At 36.5% G+C, this 19783-nt stretch overlaps 2 non-coding genes across 2 annotated transcripts; one reads left to right on the top strand and one right to left on the bottom strand.

Annotated features, from left to right (window-relative positions):
• Positions 1–828: 828 nt before the first annotated feature.
• Positions 829–936, top strand: LOC112719086 (small nucleolar RNA R71). The gene has a single exon (XR_003161403.1). It is a non-coding gene; the product is annotated as a small nucleolar RNA R71 (small nucleolar RNA).
• Positions 937–18160: 17224 nt separating this feature from the next.
• Positions 18161–18268, bottom strand: LOC112719539 (small nucleolar RNA R71). Its single transcript, XR_003161838.1, has one exon. It is a non-coding gene; the product is annotated as a small nucleolar RNA R71 (small nucleolar RNA).
• Positions 18269–19783: the final 1515 nt, after the last annotated feature.

The following is a 19783-nucleotide window of genomic DNA, read 5'->3' as shown; positions in this document are numbered from 1 at the left end:
ATGTCCATCGAGGTCTTCCTTAGAAATCACTGGCTCTTCCTCCTCTATAGGTTCGGCCACTTAGGATATATTGATGGCCTTGCACTCTCTCTTTGGATTCTCTTCTGTATTGCTTGGGAGAGTACTTTGAGGGATTTCAGTAACTCTTTTACTCAGCTGACCCACTTGTGCCTCAAAACTTCTGTTGGTGGACCTTGTTTCAATTATGAAACAGAGAGTGGTCTTAGATAGATCAGAGACTATGGTTGCTAAGTCAGAGAGGCTCTTCTTAGAATTCTCTGTCTGTTGCTGAAAAGATGATGGAAAAGGCTTGCTATTGCCAAACCTATTTCTCCCACCATTCTTATTATTGAAGCCTTGTTGAGGCTTCTGTTGATCCTTCCATGAGAAATTTGGATGATTTCTTCATGAAGGATTATAGCTGTTACCATAGGATTCTCCTATGTAATTCACCTCTTCCATTGCAGGATTTTCAGGGTCATAAGCTTCTCCTTCAAAGGAGGCTTATTTAGTACTACCAAATGCAGCTTACAATCCAGTCAGATTCTAGGAAATCATATTGACTTTCTGAGTCAATATTTTGTTCTGAGCCAATATGGCATTCATAGTATCAATCTCAAGAACTCTTTTCTTTTGAGTCATCCCATTATTCATAGAATTTCTTTCAGAAGTGTACATGAACTGGTTATTTGCAATGATCTTAATGATTTCCTGGGCTTCTGCAGGGGTTTTCTTCAGATGAAGAGATCTACCAACAGAGTGATCCAATGACATCTTGGACAATTCAGACAAACCATCATAGAATATACCTAAGATGCACCATTCTGAAAGCATATCAGAAGGACACCTTCTGATCAATTTCTTGTATCTTTCCCAAGCTTCATAGAGGGATTCACCTTCCTTCTATTTGAAGGTTTGGACTTCCACTCTAAGCTTTCTCATCTTTTGAGGTGGAAAAAATTTGGCCAAGAAAGCATTGACTACCTTTTCCCAAGAGTTCAGGCTTTCTCTAGGTTGTGAGTCCAACTATATCCAAGCTCTGTCACTTACAGCAAAAGGGAAAAGCATAAGTCTGTAGACCTCGGGATCAACCCCATTGGTCTTAACAGTGTCACAGATTTGCAAGAATTCAACTAAGAACTGATGAGGATCTTCAAAGGGAATTCCATGAAACTTGCAATTCTACTGCATTAGAGAAACTAATTGAGGCTTAAGCTCAAAGTTGTTTGCCCCAATTATAGGTATTGAGATGCTTCTTCCATAGAAGTTGGAAGTTGGTGCAGTAAAGTCACCAAGCATCTACCTTGCATCTCTACCATTGTACTCAGGTTCGGCTGCCATGTCTGCCTCTTTTTCAAAATTTGCTGTAAGATCCTCTCTAGAGTGTTGTGATTTAGCTTCTCTTAGCTTCCTCTTCAGAGTCCTTTCAAGTTCAGGATCTGCTTCAACAAGAATATCTTTATCCCTGTTCCTGCTCATATGAAAAAGAAGAGAACAAAGAGAGTAGTGAAATCCTCTATGTCACAGTATAGAGATTCTTTTATGTGTTAGAGGAAAAGAAGAATAGAAGAATGAGGTAGAGAGAGAATAAGAAAAATTCGAACACAGAGAGAGGGAGAGGGTTCGAATTATTAGATGAGTAGAAGAGAAATGTTAGTAAATAAATAAAATAAAAAGAAAAAGATGAGAGAGAGTATTCGAATTTTAAGAAGAGGGAAAAGAAGAATATTTATATTTTTATTTAATTAATTAAGTTAGTTTCAAAAATTTGAAAAAAAATACAAGAGAATTAAAAACTAAAACAATTAGTTAATTAAAAAGATTTTTGAAAAAGTGGTTAGTAATTTTCGAAAACTAGAAGTGGAAAAGTAGTTAGGTGGTTTTGAAAAAGATAAGAAATAGTAAACTTTTTAAAATTAAAACAAACAAGTCAAGTAGTTACTTGAAAAAATTTGAAAATAAATTTTGAAAAGATAAGAAGTTAGAAAAAGATTTTGAAATTAAAATTTTAAAAAGATATGATTGAAATTTATTTTGAAAAAGAAATTAAAAATATTTGATTTTTAAAATTAAAGTTGATGACTTGACTAACAAGAAACTAAAAGATATGATTCTAGAATTTAAAGATTAAACCATTCTTAACAAGAAAGTAACAAACTTAAAATTTTTGAATCAAAACATTAATTGTTAGCAAGAAATTTCGAAAATATGAAATAAAATTAAGAAAAAGATTTTGAAAAATTTTAAGAATGAAATTCGAAAATCATAAAAAAATTAAAAAGATTTGATTTTGAAAAAGATTTAAAAAGATAAAGTTTTTAAATTGAAATTTTGACTTGACTAATAAGAAACAATTAAATTTTAAAAATTTTTGACCAAGTCAACTCAAAATTTCGAAAATTATGAGAAGAATAAGGAAAAGATATTTTTTTACTTTTGAATTTTTAATGAGGAGAGAGAAAAACAACAAAATGAAACAAAACATAAAAATTTAAGATCAAAACAAATAATGCATGCTAGAACACCTTGAATATCAAGATGAACACCAAGAACACTTTGAAGATCATGATGAACATCAAGAACATATTTTTGAAAATTTTTAAGAAAAGAAAGACATGCAAGACACCAAACTTAAGAACTTTTGTACTAGGGACACTAACAATTCGAAAATGCATCAGAAAAACAAGAAAAGACACAAAACAAAAAAAAATTAAAGATCAAACAAGGAAAATCATCAAGAAAAACTTGAAGATCAATGAGGAACACAATGCATGAATTTTCGAAAATCTAAGAAAAATAAAAAACATGCAGTTGACACCAAACCTAAAATTTGACACAAGACTCAAACAAGAAACACAAATTTTTTTTTATGATTTTATTAAATTTTTTTCGTATTATTTTATTTTATTATTATTATTTTTTAAAACTTTTTGAAAAGAAAATAAAGGTTGAAAGAAGAAAGAAGGTTACCTAATCTAAGCAATAAGATGAACCGTCAGTTGTCCAAACTCGAACAATCCCCGGTAACGGAGCTAAAAACTTGGTGCACGGAATTGTGATCACACTTTTCACAACTCCGGTATAACTAACCAGCAAGTGCACTGAATCGTCCAAGTAATAAAACCTTACGCGAGTAAGGGTCGATCCCACGGAAATTGCCGGCTTGAAGCAAGCTATGGTCATCCTGTAGATCTTAGTCATGCGGATTCAATTGGTTATGAGTTTTGATAATTGAAAGATAAATAAAACGTAAATTAAAATAAAGATACTTATGGTGGGAATTTCAGATAAGCGTTTGGAGATGCTTTGTTGCTTCTGAACCTCTGCTTTCCTATTGTCTTCATCCAATCATGCGTTCTCCCTTCCATGGCAAGCTGTATGTTGGTGGATCACCGTTGTCAATGGCTACCATCCGTCCTCTTAGTGAAAATGGTCCAGGTACGGTTTTTGTACGGCTAATTAACTATTGAATCTCTCGTCTCGGATGAAAAATACCATGCACAGCTACTGTACGGCTAATCATCTGTCGGTTCTCACTTGTGTCATAATAGGATCTCTCTATCCTTTTGCACACTGTCACAGCACCTAACATTCGTGAGTTTGAAGCTCGTCACAGTCATCCCGTCCTAGATCCTACTCGATTTACCAAAGACAAGGTTTAGACTTTCCGGATCTCGGGAATGCTACCAATTAGTTCTAGACTCTACCACGAAGGTTCTAATCTTACAGATTCGAATGCTCTGTTGAAAGGAGAGGTAAGTCAAATCCGTGGATCAGAGACCCAAGAGAATATACTCCAGCTGTCGTCCATTGACTACGTTGAACATCATGTAGACCGCTTGTGGTTGTCAGGCACGCAGATCTTGGCTTAGCGAGTAACAAGATAGTGGGTGATTGTCACGGGTCATCCCTTCATTCTGACTTAACTAAATTAAGTACGAGAGTATATCTTGGAGAAGAAGTAAGGGTGAATTGAAAGAGAAACAATAGTACTTGCTAATTCATGAAGAACAGCAGAGCTCCGCACCTTAATCTTTGAGGTGTAGAAACCCCACCGTTGAAAAATACTTAAGAGAAAAAGGTCTAGGCATGGCCGAATGGCCAGCCTACCAAATGTGAAAAATGGCATAAGATGATTCAAATGAAATAGTAAAAAGTGTTATTTATACTAAACTAGTTACTAAGGATTATAGAAAATAAGTAACTAAGTGCAGCTAGTCACTTGGTGTGTGCTTGGGCTGAGCATTGAGCTTTACATGTGCATAGGCCTTTTTTGGAGTTAAACGCCAGCTTAGATGCCAGTTTGGGCGTTTAACTCTAGTTCTGGTGCCAGTTCCGGCGTTTTACGCCAGAAAAGGGTCTCTAGCTGGCATTTAACGCCGGTTTGGGCCATCAAAACTCAAACAAAGTATGGGCTATTATATATTTCTGCAAAGCCAAAGATGTTAGCTTTCCAGCCCAATTGAGAATGCATCAATTGGACTTCTATAGCTCCAGAAAAACTCGTTTGAGTTTAGGGAGGTCAGAATCCAACAGCATCTGCAGTCCTTTCTCAGCCTCTGAATCAGATTTTTGCTCAGGTCCCTCAGTTTCAGCCAGAAAATACCTGAAATTACAGAAAAACACACAAACTCATAGTAAAGTCCAGAATTGTTATTTTTGCATAAAAACTAATAAAAATATAATAAAAAGTAACTAAAATATACTAAAAACTACCTAAAAACAATGCCAAAAAGCGTATAAATTATCCGCTCATCAACATTCAATTTTAGGGACTAAATTAAGTCACTTAATGCAAAGTGATGGACTAATTTGGTGCATCTACAACGATGACATAATGGATGACACGTGGACGAATACTGTTGCGACACGTGGCCAAATAACATTGTGACACGAGGCACAACTATCCACATCAGCATGCCACGTGTCACTAGTCATCACATCATCATATCATCACACGTGGCCAAATCATAGAGTGACACGTGACACTTATCGTCCATGTCATCATGCCACGTCATCACGTCGTTAAGGGAAAATGGGTTATGGACTAATATGGTGCACCTTTCTCAATCTCAGGGACATAATTGTTGCAATTGGAATCTCACAGAGACGATTTTAGTACACGACGTCAATCTCAAGAACCATTTTGAGGTTTAACTCCCTTATTGTACATAGCTGCTTAGCAAGCGCATGTCAAAAAAATACTTAGAAAGTGTTGTTTTTTATGATTGATTTTTTTCATGTATGTACTAAAGCATAACTAACTCGTCAATAACAATAGCCAAAGCTTTAAAACTCTCAACGAAAATGAGACAATGACTTTTGTGATGAATTAATTTATATTGGGTTTAGTATACATTAGAGCTCTTGAAAGAGTAATATTGTTGTTTTTTATTGTAAGATTTTATAATTAGTTACATTGTTTCATAGAAAATAAATTGTTGGATATTTTTGAAAAAATGTCTGCATCAATAATAAGTTCCTAGAGTTTGGAATGTTAAAACAATGAATAAAAGAATTAATTAGCTATTAGTTGCATACACTTTTTTTCTTTTTATGTTTATGAATAACTTGAAGATATTGAATAATAATTTAGACAAATTATTAAAGTAATAGAATAACAATAATGATAAACAATCTAACGTTTTAAATAATATATGTTCTTTTGGCTGAATTTCACATAATAAAAAATTTTATTTATTAAGAAGAAGTATATAAAATTGATTATTGCATATATTAAATTTTATTGTATTTTCTTAAAGAAAAATCAATTGGGTGTTTATTATGTGAATACAAATTAGAATAATTTGGTGAAAGTTATTCTATAAAATAGATAGAAAAATAAGCCAAGTAAATTGTGCACTTAAATAATGATGAGTTAATGAGCACTTAAAAACCTAAAGTATGCGTGTAATGCTCTTTTTCTTAAGGTAAGTAATTATAATTTAAATGAACTTTGAAGGGATTTATTTGTTTAGTTTAAAATTGTTCTTACTTTTTTTTTATAGAATTAATCCTATTTTGTTAATAGAAGTATTTGGATATTAGGAGTTTGAAAAAAGTTGCTTCTTTGTGCAAATGTCTTTAGTTGCTATTTTGCTATTTTTTATTGCCGTTCTTCCCATGCTATGGATTTCTATAGTATTTTATTTATGCATTTTGTTTTTATCAATACATTTGTCTTTTTATTTTTCTCTTTAAACTTGCATAAACATAATTTAATTTTTACGTTAACTATAAATACAGAGCAAAATCCAAACATAACTAATTAGGCAGAAGACAAAAACTACTCTTTGCTGTGATGTACGTTGTAAGGTTGTAGGAAGAAGTGAAAAACCCAATGTCCAGATACGCAATGAACAAACCACTGCGGCTGCAACACTTCCTTCATTCAAACTTTAATTTCGTGGTAATGGCTACTACCTCTGTTGATAAGTTTGTTTTTAATTGATTTTTTGCTATTTTTTTTCTTTCTGTCTTCTATTTCCATTAAAAATCATGAGAGAAAAGCGCAAGTATGAATTTACTGTTTTCTTAAATTTACATATAATCTTTCATGCAATTCCTGTTTCTCCTGTAAGTTCGTGTCACAAAAAGTATATATTAAAAGCAGATTAGACCTTTGTTGTTTTTATTCTTTTCTCACCTAATTTTTATCAAGTCTACAGAGACTTGATACATCCAGTTCCAGTTTTATAATAGTGATAATGATTGTGGTGACCAAAAGCACATATCGTAATATTCACATCTAAAGCTCATACATTTTATATACCCTATTATAATGTAGATCAACCAAGTTAGAATTGTTACAGAGGTCATTGAGGTGGTGAAGTAGGTAAAGAAAGTACATTGGAGAGTGGTAACTTCTCATAGATGTGGGAAAACTATAGACTCTTTCATTGTTGCCGATGGAAATGAGAAAATCAGATAGGTAGTATGATCTGCTCCAAAATAATTCTTTTGTCTTCATATGTTAATATGTTATGACTTCTTTCAAGTGAATTTTATTGTGAAAAAATGCTACTTTATTTGCAAATTGGTTTCTTGAATGAAGGAAAGTGTTACAGCTGTAGTGGTTTGTTCATTGCTTATCTGGGCATTGGACAAAAGCATTTTTGTTTTTATGAATTTTTTTTAGACTTCATATTTGATGGATTGGTAGTAGTTTGAGTAAGGTGTATGCGATTCTCTTAGATCTATCTTTGCACTATAAGGTATGTTGTGAATTTCAGCAATCGATACAATTGAATCCTCTATTTTGGGATTAGGGAAGGAATTTGAGTGCAGCTTGCTCATGATGGCTTGAGAGTCCCCATAAACTTATAAGGTAATAATGCTTTTGGATCTGAGTCTCCATTTTAATCATATAGATCAATACATATCGAACTAGGATATGAGATATTCACTATGATCAGTGCAATGCATTTGTCTTTGATATATCACCATTTTTAGGTTTTATGATCAATCATTTTAAGTTTTTTCTATGTATACTTTTGCCTATAATTAGAGTCATTAAAAGGAGTTGAAACTCATACAACAATTAGTTAACTCGCAAAAAAAGGCGAGTTGAACTAGCAAAATATGTACATATATGTGACGATTAATGTCTTTTTGGTTTGACAGTGAGGGATGCATTTGTGTAGTGAAAATCGAGGACGAGATTGGGTGCTTAAACTTGTTTTTTAAAATAAAATTTTGGCAACGCTATGTAAAATATTTACTTTAGTTTATAGATTCTTGGATTGTTCAAAACCTGTGGAGTTTCTATTGCATCTTTTTGTTTGCACTAACAACGCTGTTAATTGTAATGTTTGTCTGGTTCATTATCTATTTCTAGTGTTGTATCTTCACATTCACCTTTACTTTTACCTTCTAAGACAATGACACAATGTTATGTGACACACCTTAGTAGCCAAAAGATTCAGAACACGAAAAAAATACCCCTTTCAGTTATACATGTAGGAGGAGAGGGAGTCAAAATAACTAAATTGAATGATGAGAGCGCCTTGACTGTTACAAAAGAGAGATATAAACAGAAAGTAAGTAGCATGAGTGGGTTAGCCTTATTTTGGGAATAATAGTAAGAGAGTTTAAGTTCAAACTTGAAAGAATGTTTCAAAGAATGAGTGGATAGGCTCACTCAAGAATACACTGAGTTAAAAATTGAAAAGTTCAAAACATCTCCTGAATTTAGTGATAGCCAGTAGTCAATACCAAATCTTTCCAAGTGAAACCAAGGGTTAAAGGTTTTGGTGGGGAATTAGTGTTCTTTTCTTTCTTCCTTTTTAAATAAATGGGAGGCATGAGGATCTTTTTTAAACATTTAAACAAAATAATACTAGAATGAAGACGAAAATTTTGGTAAAAAGTGAAATTTATTTTTTGACTAAAAAAATTTCCAAAAAATATATATCATGTGCAATGCATATTTTTTAGGGTAAATTCTATCTACCCCTTTAAAATAATATGTAAGTTATCTTTCATGATGTATCACATTTTAATTTATCATTATTTTAACCATAGTTGGATTATTTTATAATTTATTATTTGAGATAGATAATGATATAATTTCTTAAAGTATCAAAATTCCACTGTTGTTAATGGAAGCACATTTCCACTCCTCCATTCTTTCTTCATCATGTAGCTTCGATCCTTTCAAGCATCACCGTCGCGGTCTTGACAAGAAGTGCCAACGTCGTTGCGATCTACTGCCCCTTAACAACGTCGTCGAATTTCTGTGGGCGTAACTTCGCTGTCCTTCCCAGTATAGCCAGCGCCAACCTCATCACTATCTCCTGTTCTTTCACTCGATCCCTCCTTTTGCCGTGGATCACTCCTTACCAACATAATTCATGGTTAGTTTTCTTATTAAATATTTTCATTAAAAAACATATCTTTATTTAATTACATGATGGAACATATATTCATATGTAAAATATAATATAATAAAATAAATCTATTCAGAGTATTTAAAAGTATAATTAAAATCATGAACTTACAAATATAATAATAAAATTTATACTCTAAACAAGTAAACATATTTTTTATCATACATAAATTATTTAAAAAATGAATATGTTATGGATCTGGCCCACGGATCTTACACCCGGAATGGTCTCCGAACCCGGTTACCCGGGTCCGACCTGCTTCGCCCCTCTAGAAGGCCTGGAACCGATCCACTAGATCCCCTAACCAACTTTCGAATTCAAACGTCTCTCTTATCTTAGCCAAACAAGTTAAGATAAGATAGCCACCATCACCTATAAATAGAGGACCCAGGTCCCTCCAGGTATTCATTCATTCCTCACACTTTATACCTCTCAGATCCATTCTGACTTGAGCGTCGGAGTGTCTTTGCAGGCACCACCCTTCATTGCTCCAGTCAAATAATCTGGCATCCGCCTTGACCCACAAGTTCCCAATCCATCTCTCAACCCGTACCCTCATTTGCTTAGAAGGTATACTTGCCAATTATGAATGCCACTTGCCTAGAAATTGCTTGACTTGCTCTTTGTTATGGACGCTTGAGATCACTCTTCTCATGCCATTGCATGCTGTACTTCCTCTTGCATCCCATGTCAAGTGTATAACCCGTGCTTCTATGATCACTTTGTTTTACCACTTCTTTTAAGTACTATCTTTCACTTGCATGTTTTTGTTAAGATGATTCTTTGGGTTTAATGTTTTCCTCTTTCCCTCCCTTTTTCAGGATAGCCACCAAGAAAGGCAAAGAGAAAGCTCCAACAAAACCTGCCGCAAAAAGGGCACCCTAAGGGTCAACCTCTAAGGCACACCTTATAATAGGAACAAAACCCCTATCTAGGAAGGTGAAGGCACCCACTCCTATTGATGAGAAGGAAAAGAGCAAACTGGAAAAAGATTCTTCAAAATTCCCCAACCGCTACTGTGAACTTATGTCCTCCTTCATAGCTGAGAGGAACTATCATCTTGAGCATTTACTCGCTTCACCGGACAAGGTTGCTCCTTGCATTCTACTCCGCATCGAAAAGCGAGGATGGGAGTTTCTTTTGAGAAAACCAAGGGAGATCAACCTCTATTGGGTGGAAGAATTCTACACTAATTACCATCTTCCCTCTCTTCAGTCGGTATACATGTGCCGGAAGCAAGTCTCAGTTTCAGAAGAGGCTATTCAGCAAGTGCTTAATGTCCTACCGGTACCAAGCGACATGGATGGCTACCAAGAAGTCTTATGTCAGTGAGGACAGTTCGGTTGACGCTCTCTATCTCACTGTAGAAGCTAGAGCTTGGGCCCAGATTCTATCTCATTATGTGCTACCTAGCACCCACAAGTCGTCCTTCACGGCGGATCTCGCCTTGCTTGTTTAGTGTGTTCTTACGGAGAGACCGGTGAACATTCCGCTTCTTGTCAAGCAAGCGATGGGTCAAATCCACGACCGGGGTAATTTGCCATTTCCAGCATTAGTAACTGATTTAGTTGCTACTGCGGGTGTTCCTTGGGAACCCACAGATATGAAGATTATAGTTCCGGCTAAAGGTGACGTGGTCCCAAGCAGGAAATACTTGCATCTTCCCATGAACAACTCAAGCCTTGACATGGCCCCGCCACTTAGTTTCCCTTCTACTTCATCATCACCACCACTGCTAAGATCCACACATAAAAGGATAGAAGATCTGCACCGGAAGGTTGATAGATATGAGCGGCACAACCACCGCCGATACACTCATATCAAAAAGCTTCTGCATTGTGTTACCCCTAGCATGGAAGAACCCGAAATATCCACATCCACCTCAAACCCAATTGATGGGAGCCCTGATGAAGGGGATAGTGACGGTTCCGGTCCTGACCGTCCTTTGTGCATTGCTTGTAGCATGGAGGACCGTGCTAAACTTTAAGTGTGGGGAGGTCGTTCGACCGATCTCCATGGGTAACAATCTCTTCCTTTCAATACCCATGGATTTATCTCTTGCTTAGTAGTTAGTGCATTACATGTTGGTGCACAAAATTGTGATCATCAACAATGACACCAAAAACTTGGTAGCGCTCTCAAACATGAATTACACTTTGTCACAACTTCGCACAACTAACCAGCAAGTGCACTGGGTCGTCCAAGTAATACCTTACGTGAGTAAGGGTCGATCCCACGGAGATTGTTGATATGAAGCAATCTATGGTCATCTTGCAAATCTCAGTTAAGTGGATTCAAATGGTTATAGTAGTTTTCGAAATTAATAATAAATAAAGCATAAAATAAATATAGAAATACTTATGTAAATCATTGACGGGAATTTCAGATAAGTGTATGGAGATGCTTTGTCCCTGTTGAATCTCTGCAACATACTGCTTTCTTACTTTCAATCCTTCATACTCCTTTCCATGGCAAGCTGTATGTAGGGCATCACCGTTGTCAATGACTACATCCCATTCTCTCAGTGAAAATGGTCTAAATGCTCTTGTCACAGCATGGCTAATCATCTGTCGGTTCTCGATCATGTCGGAATAGAATCCATTAATTCTTTTGTGTTTGTCATCACGACCAACAATCGCGAGTTTGAAGCTCGTCACAGTCATTCAATCTTTGAATCCTACTCAGAATACCACAGACAAGGTTTAGACCTTCCGGATTCTCAGGAATGGCCGCAAATAATTCTAGCTTATACCACGAAGATTCTGATCAAGGAATCCAAGAGATATGCGCTCGTTCTAAGGTAGAACGGAAGTGGTTGTCAATCACGCGTTCATAAGGATGGATGATGATGTGTGTCACGGATCATCACATCCATCAGGTTGAAGTGCAATGGATATCTTGGAACAAGAATAAGCTAAATTGAATAGAAAATAGTAGTAATTGCATTAAAACTCGAGGTACAGCAGAGCTCCACACCCTTAATCTATGGTGTGTAGAAACTCCGCTGTTGAAAATACATAAGTGATGAAGGTCCAGGCATGGCCGAATGGCCAGCCCCCAAATATGATCAAAGATGCAAAATCTCCGATGTCTAATACAATAGTAAAATGTCCTATTTATACTAGACTAACTACTAGGGTTTACAGAAAAAAGTCTAAGTACAGAAATCCACTTCTGAGGCCCACTTTGGTGTGTGCTTGGGCTGAGCTTGAGCTTTACACGTGCAGAGGCTTCTCTTGGAGCTAAACGCCAAGTTGTAACGTGTTTTTGGCGTTTAACTCTGGTTTGTGACGTGTTTCTGGCATTTTACTCCAGAATGCAGCATGGAACTGGCGTTGAACGCCAGTTTGCGTCATCTAAGCTCGAACAAAGTATGGACTATTATATATTGCTAGAAAGCTCTGGACGTCTATTTTCCAATGCCGTTAAGAGCCCGCCATTTGGTCAGAATCCAACAGCATCAGCAGTCCTTTGTCAGCCTCCTTATCAGAGTTTTACTCAGGTCCCTCAATTTCAGCCAAAAAATACCTGAAATCACAGAAGAACACACAAACTCATAGTAAAGTCCAGATATGTGAATTTTGCATAAAAACTAAGAAAAATATTCCTAAAAGTAGCTAGATCCTACTAAAAACTACCTAAAAACAATGCCAAAAAGCGTATAAATTATCCGCTCATCACAACACCAAACTTAAATTGTTGCTTGTCCCCAAGAAACTAAAAATCAAATAGGATAAAAAGAAGAGAATATACTATAAATCTCAAAATATCAATGAATATTAGTTCTAATTAGATGAGCGGGACTTGTAGCTTTTTGTTTTGAACAGTTTTGGCATCTCACTTTTTCCTTTGAAGTTTAGAATGATTGGCATCTGTAGGAACTCATAATTTTGGATAGTGTTATTAATTCTCCTAGTTAAGTATGTTGATTCTTGAACACAGCTACTTTTATGAGTCTTGGTCGTGGCCCTAAGCACTTTGTTTTCCATTATTACCACCGGATACATAAATGCCACAGACACATGACTGGGTGAACCTTTTCAGATTTTGACTCAGCTTTGCTAAAGTCCCCAGCTAGAGGTGTCCAGAGCTCTTAAGCACACTCTTTTTGCTTTGGATCATGACTTTAACCACTCAGTCTCAAGCTTTTCACTTGGACCTGCATGCCACAAGCACATGGTTAGGGACAGCTTGATTTAGCCGCTTAGGCTTGGATTTATTTCCTTGGGCCTTCCTATCCATTGATGCTCAAAGCCTTGGATCCTTTTTACCGTTGCCTTTTGGTTTTAAGGGCTATTGGCTTTTTCTGCTTGCTTTTTCTTTTTTTTCTTTTATATATTTTTTTCGCCACTTTTTTCCACAAGATTTGTTCTTCACTGCTTTTTCTTACTTCAAGAATCAATTTTATGATTTTTCAGATCATCAATAACATTTCTCTTGTTCATCATTCTTTCAAGAGCCAACAATTTTAACATTCATAAACAACAAGATCAAAAATATGCACTGTTCAAGCATTCATTCAGAAAACAAAAAGTATTGTTACCACATCAATATAATTAAACTAATTTCAAGGATAAATTCGAAACTCATGTACTTCTTATTCTTTTGAATTAGAAACATTTTTCATTTAAGAGAGGTGAATGATTCATAAAATTATTCATAGCCTTAAGACATAGTTACTAGACACTAATGATCATGTAGTAAAGACACAAACATAGATAAACATGAAGCTTAAAAATCGAAAAACAGAGAAATAAGAACAAGGAATGAGTCCACCTTAGTGATGGTGACGCCTTCTCCTTGAAGGACCAATGATACACTTGAGCTCTTCTATGTCTCTTCCTTGCCTTTGTTGTTCCTCCCTCATTGCTCTTTGATCTTCTCTAATCTCATGGAGAATGATGGAGTGCTCTTGATGTTCCACCCTTAGTTGGTCCATGTTATAACTCAAGTCTTCTAGAGAAGTGTTGAGTTGCTCCCAATAGTTGTTTGGAGGAAAATGCTTCCCTTGAGGCATCTCAGGAATTTCTTGATGATGAGCTTCCTCATGTCTCTCTTGAGATTCATGAATAGGCTCTCTTGTTTTCTCCATCCTCTTCTTAGTGATGGGCTTGTCCTCTTCAATGAGGATGTCTCCTTATATGATAACTCCAGCTGAGTAGCATAGATGGCAAATAAGATGAGGAAAAGCTAGCCTTGCCAAGGTAGAGGACTTTTCGGCTATTTTGTAGAATTCAAGAGAGATGACTTCATGAACTTCTACTTCCTCTCCAATCATGATGCGATGGATCATGATGGCCCAATCCACAGTAACTTCGGATCGGTTACTAGTGGGGATGATGGAGCGTTGGATGAATTCCAACCATCCTCTAGCCACAGGCTTTAGGTCCAGTCTTCCTAATTAAACCGGCTTACCTTTTGAGTCTCTTTTCCATTGAGCTCCTTCCACACATATGTCCATAAGGACTTGGTCCAACCTTTGATCAAAGTTGACCCTTGTAGTGTAGGGGCATGCATCTTCTTGCATCATAGGCAAGTTGAATGCCAATGATGAGCGGATAATTTATACGCTTTTTGGCATTGTTTTTAGTATATTTTTAGTATGTTTTAGTTAGTTTTTATTATATTTTTATTAGTTTTTATTTAAAATTCACTTTTCTGGACTTTACTATGAGTTTGTGTGTTTTTCTGTGATTTCAGGCATTTTCTGGCTGAAATTGAGGGACCTGAGCAAAAATCTGATTCAGAGGCTGAAAATGACTGCAGATGCTGTTGGATTCTGACCCCCCCTGCACTCGAAGTAGATTTTCTGGGGCTACAGAAGCCCAAATGGCACTCTCACAATTGCGTTGGAAAGTAGACATCTTGGGCTTTCCAGCAATATATAATACTCCATACTTTGCCCAAGATTTGATGGTCCAAACAGGCATTCCAAGTCAGCTCAAGAATTTTGGCGTTTAACACCAGAACTGGCACAAAAGCTGGAGTTAAACGCCCAAACTGGCACAAAAGCTGGCGTTTAACTCCAAGAAAAGTCTCTACACATGAAAGCTTCAATACTCAGCCCAGGCACACACCAAGTGGGCCCGGAAGTGGATTTTTACGTCATTTACTCATTTTTGTAAACCCTAAGCTACTAGTTCTCTATAAATAGGACCTTTTGCTATTGTATTTGGATATCTTTGATCAGTCCTATGCTATCTTAGATCATATCTTTGAACGTCTAGTTCTTAGATCATGGGGGCTGGCCTCTCGGCCATGCCTAGACCTTGTTCTTATGTATTTTCAACGGTGGAGTTTCTGCACACCATAGATTAAGGTGTGGAGCTCTACTGTACCTCGAGTATCAATGTAATTACTACTATTTTCCATTCAATTCAGCTTATTCTTGTTCTAAGATATTCATTCGCACCCAAGAACTTGATGAATGTGATGATTATGTGACGCTTATCATCATTCTCACTTATGAACGCGTGCCTGACAACCACTTCCGTTCTACATGCAAACAAGGCTTGAATGTGTATCTCTTGGATTCCTTAATCAGAATCTTCGTGGTATAAGCTAGAATCCATTGGCAGTCATTCTTGAGAATCCAGAAGGTCTAAACCTTGTCTGTGGTATTTTGAGTAGGATTCAGGGATTGAATGACTGTGCTGAGCTTCAAACTCGCGATTGTGGGGCGTTAGTGAGAAATGCAAAAGAATCACTTGATTCTATTCCGACATGATTGAGAACCGACAGATGAATAGCCGTGCTGTGACAGAGCGCGTTGAACATTTTCACTGAGAGGACAGGACTGTAGCCATTGACAACGGTGATGCCCAACATACAGCTTGCCATGGAAAGGAGTAAGAAGGATTTGACGAAGACAGTAGGAAAGCAGAGAGACGGAAGGGACAAAGCATCTCCACACGCTTATCTAAAATCCTCACCAATGAATTACATAAGTATCTCTATCTTTATTTTATGTTTTATTCATCTTTTAATTATTAATCCTCTATAACCATTTGAATCTGCCTGACTGAGATTTACAAGATGACCATAGCTTGCTTCATACCAACAATCTCCGTGGGATCGACCCTTACTCACGTAAGGTTTATTACTTGGACGACCCAATGCACTTGCTGGTTAGTTGTGCGAAGTTGTGATAAAGAGTTGAGATTGCAATTGAGCGTACCATGTTGATGGCGCCATTGATGATCACAATTTCGTGCACCAAGATTTTGGCACCGTTGCGGGGAATTGTTCGAGTTTGGACAACTGACGATTCATCTTGTTGCTTAGATTAGGTATTTTTCTTCAGAATTTTTAAGAATGAATTCTAGAGTTTCAAGGTGATGTTCTTATCATCACAAAAGCTAATTGATTCTCATCAATTTAGCTGTTGAATGTAATGTCCTGCTGAAGCTTGGCTAGCCATGTCTAATTTCTTTAGACTAAAGCTTTAGACTAACATTGCATGATTCTTGGAAATTCTTATTAAGAATTTTGATATCCTTATTTTCTTTTCCACTCAATTTTCGAAAAATCCAAAAAAATTATAAAATCTTAAAACCAAAAAATAATTTTATGTTTCTTGTTTGAGTCTAGTGTCTAATTTTAAGTTTGATGTCCATTGCATGTTTTTAGTCTTCTAATTTTCGAAAATTACATGCATTATGTTCTTCATTGATCTTCAAGATGTTCTTGATGATTTCCTTGCTCTGATCTTTAAATTCTCTTGTCTTGAGTGTTTTGTTGTTTCTCATATGCATTCTCAATTTGTTAGTGTCAATAGTATACAAACTTCTAAGTTTGGTGTCTTGCATGCATTGTTTATTTGATTTTAGTTGCATTTTGATTATTCCTCATCATTAAAAATTCAAAAAAAATTTTTAATTTGTGTCTTTTCAAGTCAATAATACAGAGAATTGAAGATTCAGAACATGCAGCAGAGAAATTACACAGAAAAAGCTGGGCATTCAAAATGCCTAGTGAAGAAGGAAAACTGGCGTTTAAACACCAGCCAGGGTACCTGGCTGGGCGTTTAACGCCAGGATGGCACAAGAGGGAAGATTTTGTTTTTAATTCAGATTTTTTTCAAGTTTCCATAATTTTTCAAAATCAAATTTTTTCAAATCATATCTTTTCAATCATATATTTTCAAAATCAATTTCTTTCCATTTTCAAAAATACTTGCTAACAATTAATGATTTGATTCAAACATTTCAAGTATGTTGCCTTTTCTGTTGAGAAAGGTTTAATGTCTGAATCATATCTTTTAAATTTCTTGTTAGCCAAGTCATTAATTTTAAAAATCAAATCTTTTTAAATTGTTTTTCAATCATATCTCTTTAAAACCATGACTTTTCAATCATATCTTCTTAATCACATCTTTTTCAAAATAGTTTTCAATCATATCCTTTTGATTTCTAATTTCAAAATCTTTTTCAAAATCACTTTATTTCTTTCCCAACTTTAATTTTCGAAAATCATCAATCAAATTTTTAAAATTTCTTTTAATTATTTTAAAATCTTTTACTTTAATTTCAAAAATTCTTCCCCTCTTCTCATATCCTTCTATTTATGGACTAACACTCCTCCTCAATGCACAATTCGAACTCTATCCCTCTTGATAAGTTCGAATTCTTCTACCTCCTCCTTCTATTCTTCTTTTCCTCTGACACCTCAAGGAATCTCTATCCTGTGACATAGAGGATTCCATACTTTCTTGTTCTCTTCTCTTTCATATGAGCAGGAGCAAAGACAAAAGCATTCTTGTTGAGGCTGACCCTGAACTTGAAAGGACCTTGAAGCGAAAGCTAAGAGAAGCTAAAGCACTACTCTCTGTAGAGGACCTAACAAAAATCTTCAAACAAGAAGAAGACATGGCAGCCAAAAACAACAACGATGCCAACAATTCAAGGAAGGTGCTGGGTGACTTTACTGCACCTACTCCTGACTTCTATGGGAGAAGCATCTCTATCCCTGCCATTGGAGCAAACAACTTTGAGCTTAAGCCTCAATTAGTTTCTCTAATGCAACAGAATTGCAAGTTTCATGGACTTCCATTGTAAGATCCTCATCAGTTTTTAGCTGAATTCTTGCAAATCTGTGACACTGTTAAGACCAATGGGGTTGACCCTGAGGTCTACAGACTTATGCTATTCCCTTTTGCTGTAAGAGACAAGGCTAGGATATGGTTGGATTCACAACCTAAAGAAAGCCTGAACTCTTGGGAAAAGCTAGTCAATGCCTTCTTGGCAAAGTTCTTTCCACCTCAAAAATTGAGTAAGCTTAGAGTGGAAGTCCAAACCTTCAGACAGAAGGAAGGTGAATCCCTCTATGAAGCTTGGGAAAGATACAAACAATTGATTAGAAAGTGTCCTTCTAACATGCTTTCTGAATGGAGCATCATAGGTATCTTCTATGATGGTCTGTCTGAACTGTCCAAGATGTCATTGGACAGCTCTGCTGGAGGATCTCTTCATCTGAAGAAGACGCCTACAGAAGCTCAAGAACTCATTGAAATGGTTGCAAATAACCAATTCATGTACACTTCTGAAAGGAATCATGTGAACAATGAGACGAATCAGAAGAAAGGAGTTCTTGAGATTGATACTCTGAATGCCATACTGGCTCAGAACAAAATATTGACTCAGCAAGTCAATATGATTTCTCAAAGTCTGTCTGGAATGCAAGCTACACTAGGCAGTACTAAGGACGCTTCATCTGAAGAAGAAGCTTATGATCCTGAGAACCCATCAATGGAAGAGGTGAATTACATGGGAGAACCCTATAGAAACACCTATAATCCTTCATGGAGAAATCATCCAAATCTCTCATGGAAGGATCAACAGAGACCTCAACAAGGTTTCAACAACAATAATGGTGGAAGAAACAGGTTTAGCAATGGCAAGCCTTTTCCATCATCTTCTCAGCAACAGACAGAGAATTCTAAGCAGAGCCACTCTGACTTAGCAACCATGGTCTCTGATTTAATCAAAACCACTCAAAGTTTCATGACTGAAACAAGGTCCTCCATTAGAAACATGGAGGCACAAGTGGGTCAGCTGAGTAAGAAAGTTACTGAACTCCCTCCTAGTTCTCTTCCAAGCAATATAGAAGAGAATCCAAAAGGAGAGTGTAAGGCCATCAACATGGCCGAATTTGGAGAGGAGGAAGAGGCAGTGATCGCCACTGAGGAGGACCTCAATGGACATCCACTGGCCTCCAATGAGTTCCCTAATGAGGAACCATGGGAATCTGAGGCTCACACTGAGACCATAGAAATTCCATTGAATTTCCTTCTGCCATTCATAAGCTCTGATGAGTATTCTTCCTCTGAAGAGGACGAAGATGTCACTGAAGAGAAAGTTGCTAAGTACCTTGGAGCAATCATGAAGCTAAATGACAAGTTATTTGGTAATGAGACTTGGGAGGACGAACCCCCTTTGCTCACCAAAGAACTGGATGACTTGACTAGGCAGAGATTACCTCAAAAGAGACAGGACCCTGGGAAGTTCTCAATACCTTGTACATTAGGCACCATGACCTTCGAGAAGGCACTGTGTGACCTAGAGTCAAGCATAAACCTCATGCCTCTCTCTGTAATGGAGAAGCTAGGGATCTTTGAGGTACAAGCTACAAGAATCTCACTAGAGATGGCAGAAAATTCAAGAAAACAAGCTTATGGACTTGTAGAGGATGTTCTGTTAAAGATTGAAGACCATTACATCCCTGCTGATTTCATAGTCCTAGAGACTGGAAAGTGCATGGATGAATCCATCATTCTTGGCAGAACCTTCCTAGCCACAGCAAAGGCTGTGATTGATGTTGACAAAGGAGAATTGATCATTCAAGTGAATGAAGAATCCTTTGTGTTTAAGGCTCAAGGATATCCCTCTATAACCATG

Source organism: Arachis hypogaea, chromosome 10, assembly GCF_003086295.3.
Source record: "Arachis hypogaea cultivar Tifrunner chromosome 10, arahy.Tifrunner.gnm2.J5K5, whole genome shotgun sequence".
NCBI classification, from domain to species: Eukaryota; Viridiplantae; Streptophyta; class Magnoliopsida; order Fabales; family Fabaceae; genus Arachis; species Arachis hypogaea.
The sequence above is the reverse complement of the archived record's forward strand: the minus strand, read 5'-3'. Positions and strand labels throughout refer to the sequence as shown.